Source organism: Papaver somniferum, unplaced genomic scaffold (genome assembly GCF_003573695.1).
Source record: "Papaver somniferum cultivar HN1 unplaced genomic scaffold, ASM357369v1 unplaced-scaffold_21, whole genome shotgun sequence".
NCBI lineage: Eukaryota > Viridiplantae > Streptophyta > Magnoliopsida > Ranunculales > Papaveraceae > Papaver > Papaver somniferum.
Window position 1 is genome coordinate 16,890,257 of NW_020631041.1, and position 12,756 is coordinate 16,903,012.

Consider the following 12,756-nt stretch of genomic DNA (forward strand, 5'->3'; position numbering starts at 1 on the left):
TATATTAAGAAAAACGTGTATTCTACCTGTATTGTATGATTATGAAGCAAAGGATGACTAAGACTCGGTTGTCTGTAAATATCATAACAATGGAGGATCTCATCATTCTCAACGTACAAAATAATATAAAATCCATTATATTATTGAAAACTTGTAGAAGCGTGAGGTTAACCATCAACCTACAAATTAATAGAAAATCCAAGATATCATTGAAAAAGTGTAGAAGCATGAGGTTAACCATATTCTCCTAATGTAAAAATCAATAGTTCACTTTAATGGTTTTGATTATTGATTTGTTTACCGCATATGAAATTGTTCTTCCTTCAACTAATTCTTCACTAATGAGGATCGTTAAAATGAGTAACCAACGACTTAACTCATTCAACTTCAACATTGTCAACCAATAAAAAGGGATAAGATTGACCATAAGATTATATAGCATTGATTTTCTTTTTTAAGTTATTTCGATTCAACGTTTAATATGGAAGTATTTGAAACAATTTTATTAAGGCTGGGTTTTGGTAATGCTTTTATTTTTCCAAAAGTACTTTCAAAACCTATATATGTCAATAATTTTTGGAATTGGTGTTTGGTAAAAAAAAATCAAAGTGCTTTTTACCCAAAGCCAAATTCCTCAATTTTCAAAAGCTGGGGAGGAGGACCTTTTAAAAGCTACAAAAGCATAAGCTTTGGTCCCACCTAAATTTAATGCTTGATTTATCTTTTTTGTCCCTATTTTATTTTATAAATGACAAAAGTTACCTTTAAACTTATATACAACCAATTTCTTATTTCTTATATTTTAGTCTTTAAATATTATTATTTTTTATTTTCAAACTATTCCATTTACCATTTCATTTCATTTATCAATAATAAAAATAAAAACAAATATTAAATAATTATTTAATTAATTTTAGTTTGATTTTTTGTTTGAAAATTATATATATTAAAAAGTGGATAAGTAAAATAATTTTTTTAACAATCATAATAATAGTAATAATTAGTAAATTTAATATTATATATATTTATATTGAATAATAAAAATAAATTTATTTTTAAAACCAATAAAATCGAATAAAACTATTTTCAAAGATGTCTGTTTTTGTCATTTGCTACAAGAACAATGGTTGGATTTGATATTTTACCTAGGGGTGTAAATTGGGCCGGGCCGGGCTGCCCGACCTATTTATTAAATGGGACGCTATAGGGTGGGCCAGAACATTTCTTATCCATGAAATTAAAAGGGCCGGGCGGGCAGGGTTATTTATCTACAGTTAGTACCCATGGCCTACCCAAGTCTGTTTTGTAATTTGGGCTCGGGCGGGTAGGGCCGGGAGGGCCTTGAATATTACAAACAAATATATATATATTATACATATATATTGTTAAAAATAAAAAGAAAGTAGTAATAATACACAAGTTTTACTTAAAATTAATAATCAAATACGAGAATTTAGATGGGAATAAGATAAACCAAACTTCCTATAATTTTTCCTGAATTGAATCATCAGAAAAGGAAACTTCCTTAGATTTTGCTCAATATTTTCTCTATATGGTTAACAAAATTAGACTTCAATGGAATAAAAGTTAAGAAATACATATGAAAACTATGAGGGTTGACTGTATTAAGTATATGTACCAAGTATATTCTAGGATAAAACAAATGAGAACAGTCACTTAGGCTAGGTAAATGGATAACACTGGCGGGCTAACTTGGCGGGTAGCATTGACGGGATAATATGGAGGGTATTGGGCCGGGCAAGAAAATTTGAATTGTGGCCTGTGCCCGCCCTCTTATTTAAATGGCTAGGTCGGGCCAACCCGTAAAGGGCCACGGTCACCCATGGGCTGTCATGGGACAGGGCGGACGGTACTGGGCCTCGGGCTGCCGGGCAAAATTTACACCCCTAATTTTACCAAACACACTTTGACTGCTTTTTTAATCAGCTTTAACTTTAGTTAATATTTTACCAAACATCAAACTGCTTTTTTTTCTCACAGCACAACACAACAACGCACAACAGAAAAGTGCTTCTACAAAAGCTGCAACAATACCAAACTAAGCCTAATTCGATGTTTGAAATAAATTTACCTACCATAGTTATTGAACACGGTATTGCCTTAGGGTTGGTACACTAGTTCGGTAAAAAAAATTCTTATGGTAAAAAAATCTTTGTCTTAAATGTAGAACATTCCCCATATTTCGTTGTGTTTGCATACTAAAGAAAAGATATTATTATTAAACATATAATAATAATATATTATATGTGGAAAAATTTTATGTTGAAAATAATATAAATATCTTCATATAATTGGGAAAAAGATATAATAATATAATTATGGAAGTAACTTCATACAATTGGGAAAAAAGATATTATTATTAAACGCGCATAAATATTATCATGAGCAAAATTATGAAATGAATGTATTAACAATTTATTGCTTCAAAAAAAATTTAACAGATTATTTCCTAATAAAACTGTTTCAAAAATTGCTTCAAAAATAAAATTTCCTAATAAAACGAAAAATGGTGATTGTAAGGTAAAAATTATTTTAATACCGTTTTAAAATTTTCTCTTTCTAAAATTAGCTCCACGTTCGTTTATTTAAAGTATATAATTTTATTATTAGCAGGAAATATAAATCCCGATATGTTAGATAGAAATTTTATTGTTAATTTGTTATCTATGATTGCAAGAATGATCTAATTGGAATGAGAGATAAATATTCCTTCAAAATCGTGCGTCTAGATTTTTTTTTGATTCGTTTATTTAAAATATATAATTTTATTATTAGCAGGAAATATAAATCCCGATATGTTAGATAGAAATTTTATCGTTAAATTGTTACCTATGATTGCAAGAATGATTTAATTGGAATGAGAGATAAATATTCCTTCAAAATCGTGCATTAACCATCTGGGGTTAGCCCAGTTGGCTAGGAGTCTGATTCTCAAGTAGAAGGTCAGCAGTTCGAGTCTTTGATCAAACATTGGAGATCTCGTGTAATTATTACTAACTAACTGCGGGGAAGGGGGCCGAGTTTGCTCAGGGGAAGTAAGCCAGTGGCTACGCTGCCAGGGGCAGGACGGGCCTATGCCTAGTTTCAAAAAAAAAAAGTCGTGCGTCTAGATTTCTTTTTGATAAAGGAGAATGATTTTATTAAGGTGTAGAAATGTTTAAGTCTCTTTCCAGGAGACTACATATATGAGGCTGAAAATCACTAGAAAGAAAAACAGGTAATGCTGATTCCCTAACAGTTTTAGCAACACTATCTGCAACCTGATTATCATCTCGACTCACGAAAGAAAAACGACAACTACTAAACTGCAAACTTAAATGTTTTATTTCCTTGAGAATGTTTGTGTTTTCCTATTAGATGTGAAGACTATTTTCCTTTATTGATTGAATGACCAGTTTGGCATCGGTTTCAATGTGGATGTCGTGCAACTGCAGCTCTTTACCACATAATAAAGCTTCACGTATTTCCATACACTCTTTGACAATTTCAACAACGTATCCGAATGGGTTGAAAGTTGGTTCTCGACTAGTTATAATCAGAATAATAATGAGTTTTATACTCAAATGGTTGGGTCATGGATTTTGTGGAAAGACAAACGCGATGGTGTATTTCAAGGAGATTCACTTAACCCTATCAACACTGCACATATAATTAATTATCATTTAAGCTCATATTTTCATAATAATAACATGCATACCCCTACTATTTGAAGTTAATATTTCTCATTGGAAACCACCTTTTACAGAATGTTTACAAATTTAACGTAGATGCCTCATTTGACTATGATACTAATCAACTTGGCATTACGGTTGTACTCCGTAATCATGCAGGTTCCTGGTTTGGAATCAAAGAAAGTTTCTTAGTCTAATTATGCCTTTCACACTCTTTTTTACCATTCACACTCGTAAAACTATTCTTCCCACTACCCACCCTAAGTATTAATGAATATTCTTTCTAGTTAACATTATAATTTCTTATATATTTTTGAGCTTACTCATAACTTAGAGTCTATTTTATCCACATGTTTCTCTATTACCCTATCTTAATGATTCAAATAATTAAGTTTAATAATTAAAAATAAATATACGCGCCCTATAAAATTAATTAACTAATCAAGGATTTATCCATGTGATTCTCTAATACTCTATCTTAATGATTCAAATAATTAAGTTTAATATTAAAAATAAATATACGCTCCCTATAAAATTTACTAATCAAGGATTTGAAAGAGTTTAGACTTAGATAATGTGGTTTGGCAACTATAAAAAGAGGGGTTGGATGTTTGTTAGTCTTCACAAATCGAATTGCTAACACAAGTGTAATTAAATCTCAGCAATGGCTACAAAAACGCTTTCTCTCATTGGTTTCTTCTTATTCATCACCTTGATTGCTTCTCAATCCATGTATGTATAATTATGAATTGTCTCAATTACCTTGTAGTTGCAGGAAATCCTACAACTACATCCTAAAGATAATCTATGAAGTAATCTAAGAAACCATGATGAAATATTCGAGATCTTTTATTAAAACTTAAAACAAATACAAAGATGATAAGAGAAAACCCTAACTTGGAAAATAAATATCCTTAGCTCAGCAAAAAGATCTCTCCCTCATACAATGGTGGTTGGTTCCTTTTATAGGAGTTTACATAGTGGAGGACAGCTAATAAATCCCCTCTTTTCGGATCTGGAGCGCGTCAATGACGCTTGGTCATTTATATTGTCGCACGAATTCTTCATTGCCGCACATGCCTTCATACTTTTGGTGTGACTTGGTGATGTCATATAGTTTGTCATCCTGGATGTGTCGTACGCGTTTGCGTTCGCTTGCTACTATAGGAATTATTTCGCATACCCAATGAGTGTGCGGTATTTTGCACCCACATTTTGCCTCTTCTCATATCGTTCTTTTGGTAGAAGGAGCGATGTGAGAAACTCTAGTTTGTTTTTTTTCCGCACCAGTTCATCCTTTCGTATTCCTTTCGGTTGATAATTTTTCTGGAATCTTGACATGACAGCTTACACGTGTTAACTCGACTACTTGCTATACGACACGTCCTTGATAACCGCCTCTTCATATCCGCCCGTTCTCAATTAATGCACTGATGGGAAGAAATATCTCAGGAGTTGGGATAAAATCCTTTATTTACTGTAACACGCTTTCTCTTCTTTACTTTTACCTTCTCTCTTCACATTTTCTCCTCTTCTGCAACTTTTATCTGCTGCTGTTGTTCATCTCTTTCCGCCTAATCTTGGATTGTTCTTCACCATTTTTTACTTCGCATTCTCTTCCAATCATTTTCCCCCTCTTACTTTTCTCATTTTCAAACTCTATTCTTCATTATCACCTTGATATTTTGTCCTTTTCTTGATCATCCTGATCTTGATTGATTTGATCATCTTGATTAAATTCTCATCTTACATTCCCATTATAATAATGGGTCTTAAACCCAGCTCGGAAAATGTTAAGGAATTCGATAGATTGAAAGGAGAATTTGAGCATAGGGGTTTCACATTATCAGTTCCTCTTGGATCAGAATCTACTTCTGTGCTCAAACCTGAATGGTTTTCGCTTGATCAATGGGGTGATCATAAAATCATTATTTCGCTCGGTGAATTTCTGCTGGTCTTCTCGTTCCCCTTTATGACCCTCAAGTTCCTCTCTTTTATGAGTTTCTTTCTGATGCGAGGTTTTCGCGTGGAATATTCCAGTTGAACGGCGATTGCATTAGAATAATGGTCGAATATTCTCGTCGTGAGGATGTATTGGAGTCTTCTTATCCTAAGTGGAGTAAACCCTACAACAAGGAAGAATACACAGTAGAGAACTTCTTTGCTAATTACGATGTCGTCATCGTAAAAAATGATCAATACCGCTGGGGAATCCGTTTGATGAGAACGGATGGTATCGCAGAGAACAAGAGAATCATGCGGGATGTTGATTTTTACAATCCAGCTAATGACTCCGGGCGTCGTTCAAAGGATACTCGTTGGGTGGAGTATCCCGTTATTTTGGAAGGTCCTTACATTACTGGTAGGGGTGATGATGGGTCAATTCCTCCTCTTCCTGAGAATCTTACCGCTTACAAACATTGGGAGTTTAGATGTCCCGAGGAAAAATATTTGGTATGCTAGTTTTAACCTCGTCTTTCTGTTCAGTTCCCTTCTTTTGTTCTTCGTTTCCCTTACTATCTCCTTTGATTTCAGATTGCGAAGCAGAAAAAGAAAGCTAATGAAAATGCGTCTCAAGCGTCAGATTCGCGCGCGCTAATGAAGTAAGAAATACTTTTATCAGAACTTGAACAATATTGTTGCCTCTGTTTCTTATCTCTTATTATGCGTGAAGGTGGAGGCTGGAGACGTTGAGGGTTCTAACATTGGTGCTCTTCCCTCTAAGGGCAAGGGTAAGAAGACTGTCTCTAAGTCCACTTCGCGGAATCCTTATAAGAAGCGGAAGACGTCTTCTCCAATTCCTTTATACTCTCCTACTGAAGATGACTCTCTGCTTCATCCTGATAATTCTGAATCTACAACTTCTATGAGGCAGTTATCGAGTATCTTCTCCGACTCTTTATCATCTATCAATAATGACGCATTGACTCGTACATGTGAGGCGGTGTCTAAAATTTGTGATGCTCCTTCTTTGATTCATGAGTCTTTACGAGGAGTTGCCTCCGCATTAAGTTCAAATTTTCAGTTCGCACTTGGATCCTTGGTAATTTCTATATTGTCGCACCCACTATTACTATGCTTTTACGCTTTGTGCTTATTTTAACGCCCACTCATGTTGACGAAGAGTGCCCGCATGTCTCATGCCGTCACTTCAGATCTTTAGAGAAGGCTTCGTTCTCTTGAGACTGAGAATCATAAACTCAAGGCTTATTTTTCTACTTACTCTAATAATGTTGTGGAACTCCGCGAGAGGAATAATCAGTTGATTGGTATGTATTCTTTTGTTGCCCCAGCTCTTACATTGATGTGTCATTTTCACCTCCTTTTAATTGTCTGTACTTGCAGAGATTTATAACTTAAGTGATGAAGCCAATAATTATCCGGTTGAAGATGAGATCCTTTTAGAGCATCTTTACTCCTCCTTAAATAACATTGTTGATGATGAAATATAAGCTCTTAACCCTGCGAAACTGAAGTCAAAATATGAAACTCTTAAAGTTGAGCATAGGAACATGTTATCCATTAGTAATAGCTTTAGGCGTCACTGTTGTAAAGCCAAGGAGAAGATCGAAACTTTGGAAGCAATAAATAACGATCTTATAACTGAGAAGGATGATGCTATTATTAAAGGTGCGCAAGATTTAAAATAGTTTCATGAAGCCCAACTTCAAGTTCAAGTGGAGAGAGATCAGGCTATTAGCGAAAACAACGCATTAATTGATCGAGAGAACATGGTCCGCTCCCGACTGCTTATAGAAAATGACGATGAGTTTGAGTGGGCTGATAGGGTTATTGATAGTGGTAGGAATGGTTTAGCTACAAATGTTATCCTAGAGTCTGATCACACTGAATTGGTTAAGACTATTATTTTTGAAAAAGAAGGTTGCTCATAATTCTTCCATAATGTCTTCAATTTTTGTGCTTCCTTTTGACTTTTATTTTCATGCGGTTTTAATCCGTTTGTTTTCTTTTGTAGACTCCGATAAGAAGTATCTTGAGGAAATTGAAAATTTGAAGGTGAAATTCTTTTCTAGAGATTCTAAATACCGTAGGCTCAAGAAGAAGTTGATGGTCACTGTTTCTAATTTGACTAAGGAAGCACTTCGTTTGCACGACGCACACGTTAAGAGTTATGCAGACAAGATATGTACCGATCATAATATTCCTCTACCGGATTTTGATTTTCCTGAAGTTCCTGCTAATGAAGAAGACTCTGAAATTTCTGATAGCGAAGCGGAATCTGAGGAGTATGAAGAAACTGAAGATGAAGATGGTAGTAGTTCAGAGACTGGAGGAGATTCTGAGTTCGAAGAAGATTCCTCCAAAAGTATCGGAGTTGATATGGGCGGGGAATAGCATTGTTTTCCAATTTTTTCTCTTGTTACCCTTTTCTTACTTGTGTAGTCTCTATATTTGCTTTGTGCTACATTTTCCTTCTTCATTTGTATATGATGTATATTCTCACGCTTTTGAAGCTATTTTCTTCAATGCAAAATCTTCTTCTATCTTTACCTTTGTGTTAATCCTGCACTTAGCCATGAATTAAAAGCAAAGTTCTATTCTTTATAACATTTAGAATTAATCCGATGATAATAATATAAAGGTGAATAACATTTCATATTTATGCTTGCATTCCCATTCTTGCCTCTGTTATTCGCCTTTATTTGATTAGTTTTTGGTGTATGTGTTATTATCCGCTCACATACACATGGGTGCAGTGTTTAAGCCACATTTGAATCCTTATAATATGTGCGTTAATTTGCACATTAATGAAATTACGAGTTCTACATGGTATCTGAATATTTTTCGCATACTTTACCTTTTTATACATTCCCCTGCGTCTTTATTGGTTCCTGCCTCAGTTGTCATCTTCGCGCTTTAGCATTTCTCTATTCTTCTCTTATCTATTTTATATGTGTGCGTCAATTTCGCTTAATATTTTTATTTATTTTTCTCTGAGCTGCCTTCCTGCAAAATAATGTTAGTAACATTTTATAGGTCTATTTGTATTTCTTATGAGGTCTTATTGAGCCTCCCAAAATATAGGTCTTATTATGCCTTCCCTTGTTGATAGGTCTTATGCTTTCCCAAGGTATTTATTCATGGTTGGGAGGTGAAATCGCAGGCGGTCTTTACACTTTCATGCAACGACCTATTGATTTCACCTTATCATCTTTCGTAGTATTGCCTCTGCTGGATATATTGACGCATCAATATGACAGGCCTATACTCTACTTTGAGTCATAGCCCCATGATATTGATGTCTTTTGACACAATTCATCTCCCTAATGGAGGGTGTCACCCTTATATTCCCCCATCATGCCCCTTTAAGGAAGTTTACCCCTACCGGGTTAGGGTGGGCTCTTCCCATCTAGTTATTGGCGACAATCAGTTGTTTTCGTGATCTCATACGAGATGACACCCTAATGGGGTTTCTTTGGGGCCGAGTGTATCATAGTTATGACTTGTCAAGAATGGCCAGGTACGCTCCAGACGCCACAGGCACTCTTGACTCAACCGCGTACTGCGGCGCCCTGATCGAGTTTCTACACTCCTTAGGAGAGAGCTTAGTACCTTAGTATTTTGACTAAGGAGTCTCTGCTGGATAGGCTTTCGTTTCGCCCAAATTCTCCATGACTCAGTTTCATGGGATGGCATGGCTTTCACCCGAGCCATGCATTCTAGGTTTTCCCGAATTATGACGCGCGTTAGGTCTTATTGTTGCCTCTTGTAGTTATACGAACTAGGGTGCACACCACAATTGGTTGCTTAGCCTCCCTAGCTAGAGGTTTTAATTTTTAGTGCCTCCTATTAAGGTCTTATTGTTGCCTCGTTCTTCTACTTGTATATTTTTATGAAATATTCAATTTTTGAAGAAATAAATATTTTCATTGTCATTCATATCTTCGATTCATACATCGTTGATGAAAAAGCGGGGGTCTAACAACACCACCCAATATTTCGCTTAGCAATCTGTATGGACAAACTCCAATATACTTTTTATGAGAATCAACTAGACAGTTAGACTCAATCAATAAAAAGATATATCAAAGAGTTTATATCTCAATCTCTCGATTTGATCTTTACTCAAGCAAATGGAAATCTGCGAGTCTTTATCAAAGAGAGATAACTTGGACGGTACCAAAGACCAATGTCCAAGGATCAATCAATATCAATCAACAACCAAAGTCGGATTTCCAATTGATGATCTTTAACGCACAACCTATATTATTTCAATTATATAATAAATATAATGCGGAAAAGAAATAACACAGACACCAGAAGTTTTGTTAACGAGGAAACCGCAAATGCAGAAAAACCCCGGGACCTAGTACAGATTAAATACACACTGTATTAAGCCGCTACAGACACTAGCCTACTACAAGCTAATTTCGGACTGGACTACAGTTGAACCCCAATCAGTCTCCCAGCGATTCAAGGTACAGTTGTACTCCTACGCCTCTGATCACAGCTGGATACTGCGCACTTGATTCCCTTAGCTGATCTCACCCACAACCAAGAGTTGCTGCAACCTAAAATCACAGACTTGATAATAAACAAATCTGTCTCACACAGAAAAGTCTATCAAAGGATAAATCTATCTCCCACAGAAAAAACCTAGGTTTTTGTTCCGTCTTAAGATATAAAATCAAGGTGAACAGGAACCAATTGATAATCCGGTATTATATTCCCGAAGAACAGCCTAGATTAATCAATCACCTCTCAACAATCCTTCTTGACTACACAAGCAGTTTGTCGAGGAATCACAAACAGTGAGACGAAGATGTTTGTGACTTTTTTATCTTGCCTATCGGAGAACTCTCACGATCTCAATCCAATCAATAGATTGTACTCGTACGATAGAAGATGCAAGATCAGATCACACAACTACGATAAAAGTAGTATCGGTCTGGCTTCACAATCCCAATGAAGTCTTTAAGTCATTAACCTGGTTTTAGAGAAGAAAACCAAAGGTTAAAGGAGAATCGACTCTAACGAGCGCACTAGTATCACACAGACGGGTGGGGATTAGTTTTGCACAATGCTAGATGTCTCCTTTATATAGTCTTCAAATCAGCGTTTTGCCTTAGTTACAAAGCAATCCATATTCACCGTTAGATGAAAACCGGATTTAAATTCAAGCTAATATTTCTCAACCGTTAGATCGAAAACTTAGCTTGTCACACACACTTGGGTAGACGTTTACTGGGTTTGTGAAAACCGTTCCCAAACGTGTACGTGTATGTTGGTTCAACATAGTAACCCAAAAGGTTAACCACATGAGCAATTCATATTAACCTAGTTCTTCTTCACCATAACTAGTTCAATTGACTCAAATGAACTAGTTAGAGAGTTGTTCAATTGCTATGAGATCTTATGCAACTACACAAGACACAATTGAAACAAAGATGATTCGATTCGATTGAATCGGCTCATGAAATTTATAGCCACAGTTTGCATAAACCATTCCTTAGTAATTTAAGTTTCATGTTAAGAGCACATCTTTAGATCATAACCACTTAAGCTCACAAACAAGTTTGCGGAATTAAGGTAACCGGCAGAGTTTTCCAAACTCAGCAGAAAATCTCGGCAAAGAGACTTCCGCCAGTTCGCAGACTAGGTTCGCGGACTTGAACTTCACGAACGAATTTGGAATCCCAGCAGAAATTCTCGGTACAAGAACTTCCGACAGTTCGCGGACTGAGTTCGCAAACTGGGTTCGCGGACTTGGCAAATCCAATTCCTCCGGTTTCTATCAATCAACAAAGTTCGAAAACTTCAGATTAAGGAATACATGGTTATGTAATGTAAACTCTCATTCCAATCATTGAGACATTCTCAGAGGACGTTATATTGCCGTTATTCACAAACCGTTTCACGTCAGAGCAATTCTCAAAGTAATTGAAGCTTTTCATGACTTTCGTCACTAGTGAAGATAAACTTGATCAAAGCGAAACGCTTTACCAACACACGATTTTGAGAAAAAGATAAGCAGTGAATACTCAGCTCGAAATGTAAAATGTGTATGATCCAGTCTATATAGCATACAACTTTTTGTCTCATAAGAAGTAGGAGATAGAATAGATAGACTTTTGAGTGATAGATAAGTTCAAGTCTCCATATACCTTTTTGTTGATGAAGTTCCACGGTTCCTTGAGTAGATATTCGTCGTTGTATGATGAATCGCCATGAAGTCCTTGAGCTCAACTACACTGTTCTATCCTAGTCCGAGACTTAGCTATAATAGACTATAAATCAAGACTCATAGTTTTGATCACTAACATTGACAAACATGCTTGATATAACAACGCATGCGAGGTCGACCGATCTATGCTCTGAAAATCTCCCCCTTTGTCATTTTTAGTGACAAAACTATTAATACATATGGAATACAAAAAAGATAAACTTTAGTGGCTCCTATTCCATAGTATAATCTTCAACGTTCCTTGAAATCTTCGTCCTTCCAAGTACTCCAATGATCCCAAAGGTTGTAAGTTTAGCACCACTGTTGTTGAAGATCCGTTGCTATAACAATGTGAGAAATCGAGATTCTCAATCATTATTATACAGTGTCATATTATCATTATGTAACATCAAAGTCCAATTGCATCACGACTTTAAAAACAATACTATGGTGATATGTATCACTCCCCCTTAGTCAATACTCCATCTCGATCATGGAAACCACTCCCCCTTACACAATGATCCGAAAACCATATGTATTTGTAGTGTGAACTACATTATTTCTCCCCCTTTTTGTCAATAAAATTGGCAAAGGTAAAAGAACGGGATCATAATGAAATTTCCACAAGAGATATTTCAGAGACTAAAAGAAAAAATACATACCAACTTAATTTATATGCAATCATAAAGTCGAAGCTAAATGCATACATCAAGGAGTTTTAAGATACAAAATAACCCCTATAAAATTTCACATCCGCACACCCCGCAAGATATTACCATTAAGCACAAGTTCAAAAGAACTCTCCCCCATTTGATGTCATTCCCGAGAGAACAACAAGAGCGACCTTAATTTCGAAAGAAAAGAAGGATTTTTAATTGG